The following is a 20,839-nucleotide window of genomic DNA, read 5'->3' as shown; positions in this document are numbered from 1 at the left end:
GGCTGTTTTCTATCAGCGTTGGAGGAGCAGATAGTGTTCAACAACAAGGTCAACAGAGCCTGTAGAAACCCCCACCCTCACTACACCACCACCCTCACTACACCCCTACCCAAACTACCTGTAAACACCCCCATCTTAAAGTCCACTAACCTCGAATACAATCAAACTCCCAAAACGCCACAAACTAAACACCACGTTGTGTAACATTTAAACACAACATTGTGTAACATTTAAACACAACATTGTGTAACATTTAAACACTAAACTAGTGAGAAGGTGTAACGGAGGCATGTGATTGGCTGATCGAGCAACGGATTGATAGGAAAACAAGACCACTGAACTTGCAGGAGGCGACACACACAAACACACACACACACACACACACACGCACCAGAGGGAGGAGGGGCTTGAGGTCAGAACTCTGATCCGATACGTTACCACGGTGACCACAGAAGGAACACTAGAGACAGCTCTGAGCATAAATATCACTTCCTACTTTCCACACACACATTTTATCCCACAAACACAACTACCTTCAACACACTGAGCATAAATATCACTTCCTAGTTTCCACTAACACACATTTTATCCCACAAACACAACTACCTTCAACACACACAGAAAACGATGCAATGTACAAACAAAGGGTTCCTCCTCCTTCTATCGAGTTACACACACAGACTGTGTGTGTGTGTGTGTGTGTGTGTGTGTGTGTGTGTGTGTGTGTGTGTGTGTGTGTGTGTGTGTGTGTGTGTGGCGCAGAGCACCTTTGCAGTGAGTATCCAACATCTATATCTCTGTGTTTACAAACACAGAGCCGGCCCTGGTTATTCTGCTCCTTCAGAGAGAGGGCCGCCGGTCGCTAGGCAACAGCCAGAGACTCATTCACTGGAGCGCAGCATTCAGACCCCTCTGTGGGCCTCTCACACACACACACACACACACACACACACACACACACACACACACACACACACACACACACACACACACACACACACACACACACACACACACACACACACACACACACACACACACGTTGTGGTGGTAAAAAACACTTTAACGCTTTTGTTTTTTAAAGATTAATAAAAAAAGGTGCAGTTTCATATCCTCCTCCAGCACCACATAGACAAGGGCTAAGGGGGAGATGCAGTAAGCATTTACAGAATGCTAACTGCCTAACTGTATGCTAGCTAATTAGCATATACCGAATGCTAACCAGCTAGCGTGATGCTAGTGCCTTGGCGTGTGACGGCTGCTTGTCGAGCGGCTTGTTTGCTAATGAGCTAGCGCGGTACGAATGCCTCCACCCTCCCAGAGTCAACAGAACAGGGTTTCGGGTGGAGGCTAGGTGAAGCTGGAGCCTCGCATTCTCCACTACAACCACACAATAGAGGCATTGTATCTGCTGCCTCTGGAGAGGAAGGACCTGAAGTGCTGCTGGTGATGTGGGCTGGCAGGAGGAGAGGTGTGTGAAGTGTGAGTCAGATCAGTCAACACAGAGTGGGGTTGATAGTGAGAGCTCCCTGCTGGGAACCTGGAGGATCAATATCAGCACATCCATTCACTCATTCATTCATTCATTCATTCATTCATTAGGCCCACAGACACTTTATTAGGATCCATCTCCAGGTCTGGGGTACCTCAGCTCTCTCCTGAACCCCCCAGGAGGAGTCGGACAACACAGAACCGGGGGCTTCTTCAATGCAGCCAGATAGTGAGCCTTACATCTCCCCACACTCTGGGGTATATCGGCCAGATAGTGAGCCTTACAAGTACTGAGTCATCAGTTGGTCTAACAGGAGTGTGTACACCAGGGGGGTGATGGGTTAATGACTGAACCCCCGGGTTCAGTCCCCGATCAGAAACCCGGTTCACTTCTTCTCAAACTATTGCTCTAGCACATCGCTCCCCTAAGCACCTAGGAGCTTCTTCAATGCAGCCATCGAGAGTGAGGATCTCTTCCTCAAGGTAGCCCTGGTCCAGTGATACCATCGGTTAGAAAACACAAAGTCAGCCACAAGAAGAAGGACTGACCCACGCGTCTCCAGCCTCAGAGCTCCTCAGGAGGAAAACAAGCTCAGCGCAGAAAACGAACAATGCATATGTCACCGCAACGTTTTGTGAGACGCAACGAAATCAGCTGGAGAGCGGCCCCTAAAGGACTGGAACCCTGAGGAGGACTGGGGAAGAGCAGGAACAACCAGAACCTCAGGGGAGGAACCTGGGGAGGAGCAGGAGGAACAACCAGAACCTCAGGGGAGGAACCTGGGGTGGAGCAGGAGGAACAACCAGAACCTCAGGGGAGGAACCTGGGGAGGAGCAGGAGGAACAACCAGAACCTCAGGGGAGGAACCTGGGGAAGAGCAGGAACAACCGGAACCTCAGGGGAGGAACCTGGGGTGGAGCAGGAGGAACAACCAGAACCTCAGGGGAGGAACCTGGGGTGGAGCAGGAGGAACAACCAGAACCTCAGGGGAGGAACCTGGGGTGGAGCAGGAGGAACAACCAGAACCCCAGGGGAGGAACCTGGGGAGGAGCAGGAGGAACAACCAGAACCTCAGGGGAGGAACCTGGGGAGGACCAGGAGAGGCAGCCGGTTCTAGGACCCGTCTTGCTCTAGAACCTGCTGTGATCCAAAAGTGCTCCCATTGGGCGCGGGGTCTTCCTGTTTACAGAGTGGCCTCCCGACCCCACCCAAGTCTTGTCCTGGCGGGACTGAAATAGCCCTCCCCCCCCCCCCCAGACACACAGGACCCGCGGTATCCTGAGGATGTTGCTGAGGAACCCGTGAGAAAACCTCTCCACGCCCTCCTCCTCCTCCTCCTCCTCCTAGCTCTCCCCCCTGGCCTGTTAAACAACACCAGAGACCTCTGGCCTGTTACACCAGAGTCCTCTGACCTGTTACACCAGAGTCCTCTGGCCTGTTACACCAGAGTCCTCTGACCTGTTACACCAGAGTCCTCTGACCTGTTACACCAGAGTCCTCTGACCTGTTACACCAGAGTCCTCTGACCTGTTACACCAGAGTCCTCTGACCTGTTACACCAGAGTCCTCTGACCTGTTACACCAGAGTCCTCTGGCCTGTTACACCAGAGTCCTCTGACCTGTTACACCAGAGTCCTCTGACCTGTTACACCAGAGTCCTCTGACCTGTTACACCAGAGTCCTCTGACCTGTTACACCAGAGTCCTCTGGCCTGTTACACCAGAGTCCTCTGACCTGTTACACCAGAGTCCTCTGACCTGTTACACCAGAGTCCTCTGGCCTGTTACACCAGAGTCCTCTGACCTGTTACACCAGGAGACCTCTGACCAGTTACACCAGTGAGGTGGGTAGGAGGTGTGGGCAGGCTGGGGGGCAGGGTGCGGGCAGGGTGGAGGCGGGGTGCAGGGCGGGGTGGGAGCGAGGTTGTGGTGAGGTGCAGGGTTGGAGGCTCACGTCGGCTCCAACAGGGGCCCTTTGTTCGGGCCCCTCTCAGCCCTCAGCTCAGGGGCCGCCAGGATACCGCGCATGAATGATCAGCGCCTCTCCCTCCAATTACCACCGAACACACTGAGAGGAGGGGGGGCCCTTCACCTAGACCAGGGCTAGTCAGCACGACCCCCAACAATGCTGCCTCGGTTGGCTGTAGCCACTTAGCTAGCTTTAGACCCTAGCAATACAGTTAGCTTGAGAATGTAGCCACCTAGCTACCTTTGGATTTTAGCCATATCACTAGCTTTAGACTGTAGCCACCTAGCTACCTTTGAACTTTAGCAATACAACTAGCTTTAAACTGTAGCCACATAGCTAGCTTTGGAGTGTAGCCAACTAGCTAGCGTTAGACTAAGTCTAACTAGCTAGAGAATGCAGCCACCAAAATAGCTGATAACTGGTCTTCATGTTCACCAAAAACAAAAGCCATGTCAATTAATTAATTCTATTCCGATCTCCCCATCACAAGGCCGCAGGCTGAGCCGTTTACACACTCGGTTGGCTGATTTGCTAACTTCCTGATGAGAGTTAGCTGAGGCTATTTTAATTAAGTACATTAGTGCGGGAGGATTAGCACTGAAATAGCACCCATGGACCCACATTGATGTAACCTGTAGAGGAAGCCTGATGGGCGAATGTAGCCAAACAACCAGGTCCAAGAAAGAACCGGATTAGGGTCAGTATTATAGAAGATACAGGCTAGGTGCTAACAGAGATAGAGGCTGGGTGCTAACAGAGAGACAGGCTCAGTACTGCTTACATTGTTAAACAGTAAATATAAGGAGCATGGACATATAAATATAGTATCAGGGTTATGTAACAGCAGCAGGGTGCAGTGAAACAAGACGATACTATCCTGACATGCACTTCATAACAATGCTTAACTTCAAGTACAGCTTCTACACAAACGACCGCTCCGGACTATTGTTGAACCAAGAAGAAAAGAAAACCTTCTGGAGAACAGGATCAGGCAATGATGTGTAAGAAACATACAGAGCCGAAGGGAGACCTTCTAGAACACGTCTGCTTCACGCTCACCGTGCCTCCAGACCAAATGAAGGGGTTTAAGGTCAGCAGAGACGAACGGTTCTGCGAATGGGAGCTGTCTAGCATTAAACTAGTGACTAGTGATGGAGAATGGAGCCGATCCTGAGCATTAAACTAGTGAAGGATAATGGAGTCGGTCCAGAGCATTAAACTAGTGAAGGATAATGGATTCGGTCCTGAGCATTAAACTAGTGAAGGATAATGGAGTCGGTCCTGAGCATTAAACTAGTGAGCAGTTAGGTAAGCAGTTAAGTGACGCTTAACAAAAACTATCTCGAGTTCTACTGTTAGAATTCTGGAGGGGCACGTAGAACACGACTCGGACTGGGAGGGAACTGGGAGGAATCCACTGGGAGGATACAGCAGGAGAACTAGAACCCGACCCAGACTTGGAGGACAGCAGAGCCAACACATCCCGCTCCCTGCGCTGGGCAGCTGCTGCCGGGGCAGACGCTCGCTGGCAGGAGCCTCCGCTAAGGTGACAGCTGCTAGCACAGGCTAGCGGTAGCAGCGGCTAGAGGTAGCAGAGGCTAGAGGTAGCACAGGCTAGCGGTAGCACAGGCTAGCGGTAGCACAGGCTAGCGGTAGCACAGGCTAGCGGTAGAAAAGTTTAGAGGGACTAAAGGCTAGAGGGAGCAAAGGCTAGAGGGAGCACAGACTAGCGGTAGCACAGGCTAGCGGTAGCACAGGCTAGAGGTATCACAGACTAGCGGTAGCACAGGCTATAGGTAGCAAAGGCTAGCGGTAGCACAGGCTAGAGGCAGCAAAGGCTAGATGTAGCACAGGCTAGAGATAGCACAGACTAGCGGTAGCACAGGCTAGAAGTAGCACAGGCTAGCGGTAGCACAGGCTAGCTGAAGTAGTACAGAAGAGCAGAACCTCAGCACACGAACTACATCTTCTTTTATCTTGACCCAAATCATTGTTGAGGGTAGAATATAAGTGAATGCTGGAGTGTGTTCTAACTAAGCCCGTAATGTTGTAATATCCGGCTGTTCCACCAACATAGTCATACCAAATAAAATGGTTATTAATGAAATACCCAAACAACCATTAAGCATGCAGTAGGATAGCCTGTAGCTAAGTGCAAGCCTCCAGTACACCGGCCTGTAGCTTACAGCTAATTTGTAACCTGTAGCTAACTGCTAACCCATAGTACAATATCCTGTGGCTGACTACTAACCCACAGAACAATAGCCTGTAGCTAATTGCTAACCCACAGTACAATAGCCTGTAGCTAGCTGCTAACGCACAGTACAATAGCCTGTCTGACTGCTAGCTTTCAGTACAACGGCCTGTAGCTAACAGCTAATCTGTAGCCTGTGGCTAACTGCTAACCCACAGTACAATAGCCTGTGGCTAACTGCTAGCTGACAGTAAGCTACTCCGAGGCTAAATTGTCCATCTGTTGCAGCCCAAGTCATGAGCAGAAACATAAATCATAATCCCTTTGCCCTTAAAACGCGTGTCTGCTAAGAATGTGCTTCTGAGGCCCAGCTGGGCTTAACAACAACCAGTGAGTGAAGTCTTAATCTGCGCTGCACACGGCTTTCCTCCACTGAACAACAGAAGGCCACTCGGCTCTGTGCGCTAAACGGCCCAGAGGTTGGTCTTGAGTCGTCAGCAGCTCTATACCCCTGAGCGGGAGGGAACTCAAACCCTCCCAGTCGATAGCAGCTGATGGTGGAGATGGGAGGAGACTCTCAGAAGGTGGACGATGGGAGGATTTACACAAAGAACGAATTGATCTGTCACATCTATGTTAGATGCTCCACTTAAACCAAAAAAATCATTGTGTACGTGTTATAGATTGTCTAGTAGGCAATATTAAACATATTTTAAGCTGATGAAGCTGGTTTTAAAATGATGTGTGCATGGAGAAACCCTGTCAGCTAAACCCCAGCCGGCCCTCCACCAACAGAGAGGACTAGGGCCCAGTGGGGACCAGGACTCAGACCCAGAACACAGGGAGGACCTCAGAAAAACACCTAGGATAGACCTTAAGAGACGACCTCACTCTGGGGAAGCCTGGGCCTAGGGTCTGCCACCAGGACCAGAGCCTGGCCTTGGGTCTGACCCCAGGAACAGAGCCTGGCGTAGGGTCTGACCCCAGGACCAGAGCCTGGGCCTAGGGTCTGACCCCAGGACCAGAGCCTGGGCCTAGGGTCTGCCACCAGGACCAGAGCCTGGCCTTGGGTCTGACCCCAGGAACAGAGCCTGGCGTAGGGTCTGACCCCAGGACCAGAGCCTGGGCCTAGGGTCTGACCCCAGGACCAGAGCCTGGGCCTAGGGTCTGACACCAGGAACAGAGCCTGGGCCTAGGGTCTGACCCCAGGACCAGAGCCTGGGCCTAGGGTCTGACACCGGGACCAGAGCCCGGTCTGACCCCAGGAACAGAGCCTGGCCTTGGGTCTGACCCCAGGAACAGAGCCTGGCCTTGGGTCTGACCCCAGGAACAGAGCCTGGCCCTGGGTCTGACCCCAGGACCAGAGCCTGGGCTAAGGGTCTGACACCAGGAACAGAGCCTGGGCCTAGGGTCTGACCCCAGGACCAGAGCCTGGGCCTAGGGTCTGACACCAGGACCAGAGCCCGGTCTGACCCCAGGAACAGAGCCTGGCCTTGGGTCTGACCCCAGGAACAGAGCCTGGCCTTGGGTCTGACCCCAGGACCAGAGCCTGGGCTAAGGGTCTGACACCAGGACCAGAGCCTGGCCTAGAATCTGACCCACGGACCAGAGATCTCCACCTGATCTGATACTGAAGCCGTAGGAGCTCCTTGTCAACAACATGTTATTAAAGATGTTAGATGTTATTAAAGATGTTAAAGCTCTGAGCGAATGATCCAAAGAGCAGCTGATCCTGGATCAGGGAACAGAGTTCTAATAGAAGGTACTGTTCTGAAGAACAGCAGCCTAATACCAGACCTCACAGTAATAGTATACCATTACCTTCGACCATTCTCTAGCCTACAGGACATATCTTACAATGGAACATTTGCCAGAAAACATTTAATTATATGTACTTTTTAAAGTATCAATATCAAAATAAGAGTTGCCTCAGCGCAGGGTGAGCTCATTCCTACGCGCCCCGTACACAGCGGCTCGTAACCTGAGAGCAGCGTGCTGATACTGCATGGGGAGAGCACCCATCCCGCCCCCTCACAGGGGGACGGGTCGGACCCTAGGCCAGGCTCTGGTCCTGGGGTCAGACCCTAGGGTCCTTAGGGGGAGGTGCTGGCTCCTCACAGGGGGAGGGGCTCTAAAGGTATGCAGGCCTGTGGTTGGTTCCTCAGAGGGGGGAGGGGCTCTGAAGGTATGCAGGCCTGTGGTTGGTTCCTCAGAGGGGGAGGGACTCTGAGGAATGCAGGCCTGTGGTTGGTTCCTCAGAGGGGGAGGGACTCAGGAATGCAGGCCTGTGGTTGGTTCCTCATAGGGGGAGGGAGTCTCTGAGGAATGCAGGCCTGTGGTTGGTTCCTCAGAGGGGGAGGGACTCTGAGGAATTCAGGCCTGTGGTTGGTTCCTCAGAGGGGGAGGGACTCTCTGAGGAATGCAGGCCTGTGGTTGGTTCTGCGTGGAGCCGCAGAGGCCAGAGTCGCTCTGTTGGTCTTGGCGGTAAAAATACCGCTGTGGAATGTTACCATGGAGGAAGTCAAACATGCCTGTGACATCACAGCCACGCCGTTGCCATGCCATGCCATGCCATGCCATGCCATGCCCCCCCCCCCCCAGGTACGGCCAGGACGTCTTGGGAACTTTCCATGACGGGAGGATCTAGATTAGGCACGGCCAGGCTCCAGGCTCTGAGCGGAACAGGTTGATGTTAATGTGAAGACGTCCGTTAGAAGGTGGAGGCTCACAGCTCTGCAGAACGCTACTGAGGAATTGGGGGCATGTATTCCCATCGTCCCATCAAACACAAGGAAGCTTTTGATTGGTCTGTTCCTGTAGAGGTTAAGGTGACGGTCCAGTAGGCGTCCAGTAACTAAGCAACATCGTCGACCCCCAACTTAACAACACTTCATGTTTCACAACATGAGCCGCAGGTTACTAACACAAGGCTAGGTAGGAACTGAGACACATGTGTGTGTGAGAATTTGAGTGTGTGTGTGTGTGTGTGTCAGTGGGAGTGTGAATGTGTGTGTGTGTGCCCTTGAGGAAATCCCTCCCCCCCCTCCCCCCGTCAGCAGCCATCCTATTGGCAGAAAGCACTTCCTGTTCAGGACAACAAACACTTCCTGTTCCTAACCACCAGCCCTTCCTGTCCAGACCAGCAGCCGCTCAGGTACATCCTCCCTCAGGAGGGCGACCCGTGGAGCGTCCTGACCTCTAGGTAAAGGCCGTCAGGTGTGTGTGACTGCGGCCGCTGAACACGAACACACAGTAGCACCGTGCGTAACATGTGTGTTAGCTAGGAGCGAGGGGAGAGTAAGACACACAGCGTTACACTCTGGTAGCGGGCCCACAGTAGTACCGTGTCTTACATTTACATGCAGGGCGTTTAGCAGACGCCTTTATTCAAAGGGACTTAGAATAAGTAAATACGTTAGAAGAGAGAGAAACAACAGTATATCGCTGTCGGTACAGTAAAGAGTTTCATAGAACCAAGTGCCAAGCATTAACAATCGCTAGGTTAACCCATTCTCCGTATACAACCCAGATGGCTAGGGTAAGACACGTACGACATACAGTGAGGGCGTACATTAAGCGCCAAGACGTACACTGAAGTTGTCCCTGCAGAGTTCTACTCCACGCTCGCCCAGCTCCCACACAGTCACCCTGTGTGTGTGTCGTTGAGGGGCTTGTCCCAGCCGAGACAGCGGCCGCACCACGGCACCCCCCCCCCCACCCCCTGGCTCCACCGCAGGTAAACACACCGACAGGTCAACGACATCATCAGCGTGTGACACCAGAGTTTGACCCGCACCCCGCCATGTGTCCTGTCAGAGTGCCCTTGGGCCAGGCAGCCGGTGGCCGACCCAGAGCGGTGGAGCAATAGGAAGCTCAGTCCGCTGCCCTGCTCCGGTCCTTCGGGGACAACGATAGTCTTCTGCTGCACCAGAGCACCTCAGCAGTTCTGAGCCTACTGTCACGTCCTCCTGCTGTTGGTTCAGAACAGAACAGGTCTGATCCTCATCTCGTCCTACGTTGGTATGGTTCAGAACAGAACAGGTCGGATCTACAAGTTCTCCTTTCCTTCTGTCAATCATTCTTCACATTCCTGCTGTCGCCCTGTTTCCCCACAGTATAGTATGTAGTATAGTAAGGTTACAGTATAGTAGGCCTACATTATAGTAGGCCTATAGTATATAGGCCTACAGTTTAGTAGACCAACAGTATAGTATAGTAGGCCTACAGTATAGTATAGTAGTCCGACAGTATAGTATAGTATGTAGGCCTATAGTATATTATGTAGGCCTATAGTATAGTAGGACTACAATACAGTATAACATAATAGGCCTTTAGTATATTATAGAAGCCTATAGTATAGAGGTATAGGCCTATAGTATACTATATCCAGTATAGTTATGATACAGTATAGTATAGGCCTATAGTACACTATTAATAGTGTAGTATGGTATACTATAACCAACCAGTATAGTAATGATACAGTATAGTCCTATAAGTACACACTATATATAGGGTAGTTTAGTTTACTATATCCAATATAGTAATGATACAGTGTAGTAGTACAGGTCTATAGTATAGTAGTATAGGCCTATAGTATACTATAACCACTACAGTTATTGTATACTATATCCACTATAGTTATAGTGTACTATATCCACTATAGTTATTGTATACAATATCCACTATAGTTATATTATACTTTATCCACTATAGTGTGTAGGTGCTATCCGTTGTAGTATCGGCCCAGCCATGAGAACGGAGCACAAGGACAGAAGGATAATCCTTTACATTCTTCAGACTGCAGACTCAGAAATGTCATCCTAGAAATTAGATTTATGCTCCAAACTCGGATACAGAGACACACTAATCATTCTTAATCTAATGTCCCAGCACTCCTGTGTGTGTGTGTGTATGTGTATGTGTATGTGTAAGTGTGTGTGTGTGTGTGTGTGTGTGTGTTAGTTCAAACAGTAGCTAGTTTCAGTTCTAATTGAAAAGTGGTCCAGCTCTGAGGTTGCATAAAGTGCCCAGGTTGTAAAGACGTCAGGGCCATCATCTGAGTGGATCCAGACTCTAGACCAGGGGTCTCAAACTCGCGGCCCGCGGGCCAATTGCGGCCCGCGGGACGATATTTTGGTGCGGCCCGCACGTTTTACAATTTTTTTTATTTATTTTTTTTGCCGAGGCGCTGCGCTTGCCCGTTGGCCTCATTTATAAAGCTTGCTGCGCACAAAAACCTTGCATAAGACGGAGGTGAAATGTGCTAGGCCAACGGTATGGCTTCTCCCAAGTCTGTGTGCGCTGGAGATACGCCCTTTCTGTGTGTATCTCTTTCCAAACACCATGCACCTGACCGGGTTCTCTCCTGTGTGACTCCTCTGATGTATTTCGATCTTACTGAAGCATCTGAAACTAACCGCTTAGCAACCGAGTTCCTGAAGTTGTGGAGCTTCATATCCCTGAGCATGAAATGTGCATCACTGCAAACGTTGGTAGGCTATTTATAGAAAATGTCTATGTTCTGACATGTTTGATTGCATTTTATAACTGCATGGGCCTGGATACGTCGGTAGGTGTGTGTGTGTTTTCCTGTGTTCCTGTGTGTCCAGTGGGAGAGGAAATATCGACGTGTGAAAGAGTGTTTTGTATCAAGTTGAGGCCGACACATATTAATCGAAATTTATATATCATAAGTTACACATGTATTAAAAATAAATTTGGGTTGAAATCGGGCTCGGGCTCATAATTACAGTTAATGTGTCGGGCCGGGCTTGTACAGAACGTGCACGGGCCGGGTCGGGCTTGACACACACACACACACACACACACACACACACACACACACACACACACACACACACACACACACACACACACACACACACACACACACACACACACACACACACACACACACACACACACACACACCGTTTGCGGTGAAAAATGCTTATGCACATTTCACCCCGTCTTCGCAAGGTTGTGGGGCGCAGCAAGCTTTATAAAAAATATATATATATTTTTTTTAAATAAAGCCTTTGCTGTGAAAGAGTTGTGACCCCTTCCGGAGGGGCTTGTTGTCAAGTTTGCTAACGCGAATAAGCAACATTAGTCGCTTGGTTGAAACGTGATTCCGGAGTGCCACAAAGTGGAAGGAAAATATATCCTGTTCTCCAGCCCCAGTCATGTCTTTCTCAAAACCTGCCGTGAAGAGAAAGGTTAGTGACGAGCACAGACTATTTCAGGAAAAGTGGGAGACGGAATACTTTTTTGTAGAGCACAGGGGCATCCCAACGTGTCTTATATGCACAGAGAAAGTTGCGGTGCAAAAAAGCATTCATGTTACAGAACTGTTAATAGTAAAGAAGACTGGATATTTGTACTTTTTTGTGGAAAACTTGATGCGGCCCAGCCTCACCCAGAATCTACCTCCAGCGGCCCCCAGGTAAATTGAGTTTGAGACCCCTGCTCTAGACTGTGCGCAAGGCCTCCTGTCCTGTCCTCTACCTATTACCTCGCGGAAGGACCCCACAGGGCTAGGGACTATTGCCGCACTTCCACCGGCGGGGGTGCGCTTCGGCCCAGCACGCCTCAGCCCAGTAGTGAGGGTGCGGTTTGGCCCAGTTACGGCTCGCGTTTCCACCGCCGACAGTTCCCTTATGGTAGGGCGGGTTTAAGCCGGATGGCGATAGCCGCAGCAGCTACGTAAGCATCGTGAGCCCCCACAGTGTAGCCTGCTAATAAATCCAAGGAAAAAGAAGAACGCGACACAATGAACAAAGAGCAACAATGTAGGACGTCCAAGAAGGACGTCAAACTTATCTTCAATAAACGATGCTTTCGCCGTTGTACAGAAATACCTTGCGGGTACTGCGTTAGTGTATCATCCCCGTCGCACGGAGGTGACTATTCTGTGGACCAATCAACGGACGGCGTGTGTAGCTCGAACTTGTTGGCACCCTTTCAGACGTCTCTGTACCCCAAAGGAGGAGTACTGCGAGAAGAGTACGGCTCAATACGGCCGTTCCGCACCTTTGCGTCCTGAACCGACTCACACCGGCCGGTGGAAATGCGCCATAGGACCTGGTGCTCTTTGGTTTCAGGGGAACATGACTCTTGCGCACGCACACACACACACACACACACACACACACACACACAGAGTCATGGAGGTGTTTTATAGTTGTTCTCAGGACTCTTTGGGTTCGGGCCTGTGGTCTGGTCCCAGTAACCCCGACACCAGTAGGCTGATGGTTACGGGACCAGTAGGCTGATGGTTAAGGGACCAGTAGGCTGATGGTTAAGGGACCAGTAGGCTGATGGTTAAGGGACCAGTAGGCTGATGGTTAAGGGACCAGTAGGCTGATGGTTAAGGGACCAGTAGGCTGATGGTTACGGACCAGTAGGCTGATGGTTACGGGACCAGTAGGCTGATGGTTAAGGGACCAGTAGGCTGATGGTTACGGGACCAGTAGGCTGATGGTTACGGGACCAGTAGGCTGATGGTTACGGGACCAGTAGGCTGATGCTCACGGGACCAGTCGGCTGATAGTTACTGGACCAGTAGGCTGATAGTTACTGGACCAGTAGGCTGATGGTTACGGGACCAGTAGGCTGATGGTTACGGTACGAACACAAACTCTACAGCAACACATCTACCCTAACGTAGCAAAGACAAGACCCCCCACCCGGGTTAACAGGACACCACCGACCTGTTGCGTTCTCTCCGCCGGGTTCATCATCACCGCCTGCCGGAAACTGTTATCCACGTAGGACGCCATCGTGGTCCTTCGGAGCGGGTCCCAGTCCTCTCCGGTCCCGGCCCTCTCCCGTCCGTGTGTAGCGGTGTTCTCCTGGCGGTACCAAGCCGAGGAGCCCCGGGTCCCCCGGTCCTCCCCCGGCGGGGCGGTAGGAGAGGGTCGAGGCTCAGCAGGCCCCGCCGGGCTCCAGCTGCTCTTCCCGGCGTCCGTCTGCTTCCACCCAGGGAAGCTCTCCTCTTAGCTCGGGTCCACGGGGGGCCGAGGGCCGGGAGGACCGGTCTGGATCAGGTTACGGGTCTACCGCCGGGTTTAATCCACCGCGGAAAGCCATCCTGTCGACGGAAGAAATCCCACGGAATCTCTAGTCCCAGAACACAAAGTACTATCTAACCCCGACCAACTAACCCTGAGCGACTAGATCCACCATCACCGACCACAGCCCGACGAACTCCCGGGAGGAAAACTCATTCTGATCGGGGGTAGACGGGCTTCAGACACACGGCCACCGGGGGACTGACTGAGGGGAGAGGCTCCGAAAACACTGGAACCCGAGGACAATGCGCGGCGGAGGAATGGGGATCTACCGCCCCCCGGTGGCCGAGTGGGAGAACGACGGCTGGAGAACCTCCATCCAGCGGCCGAGTGGGAGAATGACAGCTGGAGTACCTCCACCCAGTGGTCGAGTAGGAGAATGACATCTGGAGAACCTCCACCCAGTGGTCGAGTAGGAGGATGACAGCTAGGGAACCTCCACCTAGTGGTCGAGTAGGAGAATGACAGCTGGAGAACCTCCACCCAGTGGCCGGGCCCGAGAAGGACAATGACAGCTGGAGAACCTCCACCCAGTGGCCGAATGGGAGAATGACCACTGTGTAAAGTAGTGATTTGCTGCCACCTAGTGGCACAACACCACAGTCGATGTTTTGTTTAAAGGAGACATATTATGGCATATTATAACAAGTAAACATAGAATTTGTGTTCCAGAAAACATGTTTTTGAAGCTGTCTGCTGGAAATAGCTTTTAGGAAAGAAAAGGAGGCTGCGGGGGGTTGTTGGGCAAGTAGTGATGCGCGGGTCCACCCGTGACCTGCTGACACCCGCGGGTTACCCGTGGGTCGGGCGGGTTTGGGTTTGATATTTATAAAATATTGCGTTCGCGGGCGGGTTTGGGTCAAAGTCCGAAATCACTATTTCTCAATCAACGACCACCAGGCAGCAGCGTTCCACCTGCTTAATCTAATTGTTTTTCCCTATATGGTATCCTTGTTTACACCTGTGGGAGGCTGTGGGTGGTGGTTGGGCAAAGAATCCTGATGGGGAAGGGGGGGGGCAGGGAAGAGGCCCTCACAGGGATCTCTCGCGCCCACCGGGAAAACTCCCGATCTTCCCGATGGCCACACCGCCTCTCACCACTAAATCACAACCCCAGGCTCTCTGTGTCCAGTCTTTTAAAGGTTGAACATATTTGAATGGGGCAAAGAAGGGAAAACGTCAAAGCATTGAAGTAGCCTTCTACACAGTGCATGGATGCACCAACGTCTGAGTTTGTCCATGGAGGCGGAGCAAGGGGTTTGGCGAGGTGCCAGGTGTAAGGGAGGGGAGGAGAGGACGTCTTGTTTAGGAAACAAACTTACACAGAAACCAAAGCAACCGACCTGGTAACAGTTGCCTCTTTCAGGCCAGAAAATAAAACACATTTTTGGAACAAATTGTCTGACAGACAGAAACCACATCAAGGTGAGTAAATCAGCACAAGAGAAGCTAAAACCTCTCTTCCCGTAATGGAATTGATGGACCTTTTTAAATCACTGAAGATTTGCAAAAGATTTGCAAAAGTTAGTAAAGTAGTTAATCTCCACCATACAACAACCCTTCATGTATTACCCACTTAATCAAATGTCACAGTGACTACGTGTAAAGATTCTCCCCATGTGTGTGAGTATTGTATTGACTTTGTCTTATCAGCTCTCCTCTCCACCCTCTCCTCCTCTACCTCCTCCTCTCTCTCCTCTCTCTTCTCCTCTTCCCCTCTCTTCTCCTCCTCTCCCTTATCTCTGCTCTCCTCTCTAGCTCATCTAGGATTGTGTTCATTCTTTTCGTACATTACACACTACGTGTATTCACATGGCAAAGGTCAACAAATTTAGATGTGTGAACCTAAAATAGAGATGAACTCCCACTCAGCGTTCACGTTACTGTCCGTCCACACCAGAAGCGAATTGAGCGACCAAATCGCCGGAAGTCATTCACTTTCTATGGGCAAGAGCGACCAAAGCGACCAAAGCGACCAACGCTACCAGCGGCCAAAGTTGAGCGACCAGAGCGTCAAAAAGTAGTTGAAAACTTTTTAACTTTATGCAAATGACTATTATTCGCTTCAGCGGCCAAACACTGACAGCCAATCGGAATGTAGACGCTCTTCGCTTGCGTGGATCCCAGGGAACATCGGCAGGCACTTTGGTTCCTACCTACCTTTATTCACTCACTGAACAAAATGTCGGCTGAATTATTAATCGCGGCTGTAACTGGGCACCCGGTGTTGTACGAACCCACCCTTTTTCAGTTCAGAGATCGAAACGCCATAGTGGTTTGGATATCAAGTGATGATAAGCGGGAGTATTTATAGGCTACATCTAGAACGTTCGTATTTAAGTTCTCATTTTAATTTGCTCTACATGCCACCAATCTAACCAACCAATCGCGTGTAGCATGCTTTAAACAAAACCAAAAAAGTTTTTGAAATCGTCACATAAACAAACTAATCGACAAGACGAGGGATAAATGACAAGGGATATATCTCTTGTCTTTTATCCCTCTATTCCCCACTATTCACGGAGCCTGAGGTGAATAATTGTTAATTAAATAGTCTAGATAGATAGCCTAGTCAAGTCTTTATTAATACCAAACGACACAAATCGTCGGGAATCCATTTAGGTGGTTCGGCCCACACAGGACAGTAGCCTACAAGACCACACAGAACAAGTCTGACTGGACATACACAAAATACATCACATTAAAACTAGACACGCGTTGATAGATAGATAGACAGAAAGACCAGATAGATAGATATGTTCCATTATTTGCCTTGCGGAGCCAACCAGTCCTGTGCACGTATGCAAATTAGCCATGTGCGCTAATGTCTATTTGTTTTGAATGCGACGAATGAGTGCAGATCATGATTTGCAGATCCAGATCAGTGAAACATATTTCAACTACTACAGCACGCAGGGTTTTTTGTTCTCGGTTGTAATTAGCCTACATTTTAGGATTTTTTTTTATATTGGGGGGAATCACTGTCCTACTTGTTGTCGAAGCACTTTATCGAACAAGCAAAACCGTCTCGGCAATATGGCCAAGGTGTATGGGAGAGTTCACTATTTGATATGGCTGTCTGTAGGGCCTACTAAACACATACGGCTCCTTTAAATGCGTCTGCATAATTGAATTGTACGTCATGAGCGACTTGAGCGACCAAAGCTAACAGAAAAATTTGCAGCGAAACTTTGTGAGCTTTGGTCGCTCCTGGTGTGGACGTACAGTTAGCCGGCTATAGCCGGACATTGGCCGATTGCACGCACGCATGGCCGGTATAATAAAATGTAACCGGCCCACATGTCCGAGAAAAAAGAAAAGAAAGAAGTTCGCATTGATTTATGAATTAATCAGTAGCATATGAAAACCAGTAGAGGTTCCTGGCCGAGCTCACCAGGGAGGCAAACACGAACGTGCATTGATGAACGCGCACAGTGCACCCGCACATGCATACACATGTCACTCAGTGCCAACGCTATTGAACGCTGATTGGCTGTCATCACGCGTCAAAGTTGAAATATTTCAACTCGAGCGAATTTGTCGCGGCACAAATCCTCTTGAACGCGCTCGCCTGTGCACGGCGAAAGTTTGGCGCGACAAATCAAAACTTGTCGCCGGTTTTCTCTCGTGAAAAATTCGCCCGATACGCGTCTCTACGTTCACTTTATATGGGATCTTGTCGCCCCGTCGCGTTAGGTGTTAACGCACAAATATTTCCCGACTGGGCAAAGCTGGCCAAAATCGCCATTACAATCCCCGTGTCTAGTGTTCCTGCGGAAAGAGGCTTTTCTCTCCAAAACAGGATTAAAACATCTATCAGAAACCGCCTAGCTGAGGAAAAGGTGACGAGGCTGATGCGCATATCGAGCCTTGGGCCGGGGTTGAAAGACTTCAACTTTTCGCGGGCAGCGGAGCACTTCCATGCCATGAAGTTGCGCCGAAAGTAGCCTGCAAGAATTCCAATTATCGAATTAATTATTTTTTACCCGTTTACCATTTTTGCCGAAAATGGCTGTTATGTTTTTTTACTTCGGCTAATTTAATAAATGGCATTTATTGAAGCAACTTAGTTTGTATCGTTCGTCATTTAAATGTGGACTTTTGGTGTTTATTTAATTATTAGTGAATAACGTCCGGAAGATATTACAAATGTCCGATATTCTGGAATAGTGTCGGATATTTGTCCGCCCAAGAAAAAGTCTAGCGTGAACCCTGCTCCCACTGGGTGAGTTCAGCTGTAGTGAATCTCTATGGTGACGCTGACGCTCCCGCTCATGCGGAGTAGGCCTACTCCTCCCCATAAGCCATGCCCACTGACTGCCTGGACTTCGCGAGGAGAGGGAGAGACCCTGACGCTGTTGGCACGAGAGCCGTACGTGGACCGCGATACCTCTGAGCAGCCAGCATCATGGGAATGAATTCCCCATCACACGTTTGATATGTGTTTCACCTTCTCCCTGATGGTCGGAATAATGGTGCGTTTTAATATCCATCCGTCTCGGAGCTCCGAGGACGTTGCCTAGCGACACGCACAAACACGCCCCTTTTCCTCGGAAGTCGATCTCGCCATCTCGTTTGAACTCAGCGGTGACCGAGCGAGGCTTCCGAGATAGAATTGAAGATGGATGCGCCCAGTGTGACATTCAGTGAACTGTTTTCATTGTGTTTGGACCGCTTTGGTGGTTTAAATCGCAATTTCAATCACTCGTATTGCTGTAATAACTTACATATGCCGATGATACATTGAAACATGAAATTAAGTGAAAATTTTAGAAGTTCAAATGGCTGCGTTTTCGTACGGTGAAAACGCACCGTTTCATTTATATTATTTCGTAGTCCTGAAATAATATAAATGAAAATAGTAGTAGTAGTCGGCCAATGCTACCGCAACAATAGCTTTCCGGGTGGCGTCCATGTTTTTCTCCGACGACCTACGCTCAAAACATAATAAAAACGATTTTAGTGTGGGCGTGGCGTCCGATCCGAGATCCGAGTCGGCTCGCAGAGAATACTCGAACGCACCATAAGTCACGCAGTGTGTCGTCAGTCGCCTTTTAGAAATAAAGGCGCAAAGAGAATCAATGGTACGTGCACAACTGCATAATGATCTGTAATGTTTGTCACTACTATTTTAATCATTCTGTTTAAAAGTACTTTCAGATGACTATGTTTCAGTTATAGTTGATATTGAAGCATATTGGTAATAAACATCTCAGTCGAACTGAATGTTCTCGTGTGTTCAGCCGATGATTCTCCCGTTTCTTCAGTCTAAATCCTCCAAGCTGAGCTGATGTTCCTCCAGAGCTCTCTGTTGGTTATCCTAGCAGCACACCTGGAAGGTCCTTCCAGCCCCTTGGATCCCAGCAGGTCTCTAGTGTCCTGCCCCCTGACGTTGGCCCAGTCTTCAGTCCCTCCCGCCGGCTCTTCCTCAACTCACTGTTGGCTTGGTGGACCATGACAGACCTCTGGAGACATCCCAGCATGTCAACAACAACGGAATATTTGTTATTATGAATAATAAAGTACCGTATATAATCGAATGGTTATGCTGATAGCAGCTCATGTACATTTCAATAGTTTGAAGTGAGAGTAGTAGGGTGTGTGTGTGTGTAACGAGTTAAAAAAGAAAGTTGGAAATTTGAATTCTCACAAAATTATAATATTAACATGCCATTGTTATTTTACATGTTAATATGTTGTACCGCATTCAATATGTTAATATGAGGCTGCGTGACTGCATGTCTTTTATTTTCACGCTTTTTGGGCGTTAGCGCTACCCGTAGTTCCTTAGAACTAGGGAAACCCTGTTGGCGGATTAAATGTTACGGAGGAATCCCGGTCTCTGAATCTTTATTCATGGATGCCTGGAAATGAGGGTCGTTACACTGGTGCCGTGACTTCTCCTGGATCTTCTGGATCAGCTCCGCAAGCAGATCGCCGAGGGTGCTGCACTGCGCTGTGTTCCTGGAACGTGCATCGTGAATTGTTTGGTGATTCCGTATGACCACTAGGGGGTACTTTAACACTGCATTTCTAATATATGTCCTTAGTCGTTTGGATCGCAGTGTAGTGGCAATACTTTTTTTTTAGGTAGGCCTAGTGTGACAGTGATATTCTGCATTAGTAATTTCATTTTTTTTTCTAATTATTTCAATTTCTGATATTGTATCACTTGAGGTAGCATGGCTGAGGGAAATAGTGGTCGGGCCAATGAGTTTAAAGGCTTCTCCATGAGTAGGGGAAGGGGTCTTCATGTTAAAGGTGGGGAGGGTGGCGCATTGTCTAGTGGATATGGAAGTGGGAGTGTGGGTGGTCTTCAGAAAATTGTTAGGGGCAGAGGGCACAGTTTTAGCCCGGGCTGGTCTCCTAGTGAACAGTTTTTGAGGGAGGATGTGCGTACTTCTACTCCAGTGGATGACAACGTTGCCATACAACACCTGACTGATATGGTAGGCCAACTGGGAGAGCAAATAGGTAACTCTATTGCGGCTAGATTTTTTTCTTCGGGACTTGCTAATTGTACTAATGCACATGACACACCTTTGACTGACAGACCAGTGACTGTTCCGACTCAAGGCCCTACACAACAGAACACAACGCCAGTAGTAGTTCATGCCAAGACTGAACGTGAACCTGTGACTTTTAGGGGCGATGGTCCTGACAAGTACTCTGTTCAGGAATGGATTGCCATGACAAAAGCTCACCTTAGGAAGCAGTCTTACACAACAGCTGAACAGGCAGATCAGATACAGGGAAGGCTTTTGGGAAAGGCAAGAGACGTGGTCCAAATAGCGCTGAGGAGTGATGACACACTTGATGTGAAGAAGGACCCAGATCTCATATATGACATTCTAATGCGTTACTTCAGTCAGTCTTCATCGTCACTTCCATTGCAAGACTTTTACACCACATTGCCCAAGCCAAAAGAGAATCCAGTCGACTATTGGATCAGACTAAACAAAGCCGCAGACACAGCTGATGAGGGACTGCACCGTCAGGGTAGGAAAATGGAGAACATTTGTGGGGAGGTGGCACAGATGTTTGCAAAACACTGTCCTGATCCGCAGCTTTCCTCCATTTTTAAATGCAAGCCCGTCAGTGAGTGGACTTCTA

Source organism: Gadus macrocephalus, chromosome 10, assembly GCF_031168955.1.
Source record: "Gadus macrocephalus chromosome 10, ASM3116895v1".
NCBI classification, from domain to species: Eukaryota; Metazoa; Chordata; class Actinopteri; order Gadiformes; family Gadidae; genus Gadus; species Gadus macrocephalus.
Note: the sequence above shows the minus strand (reverse complement) of the source record.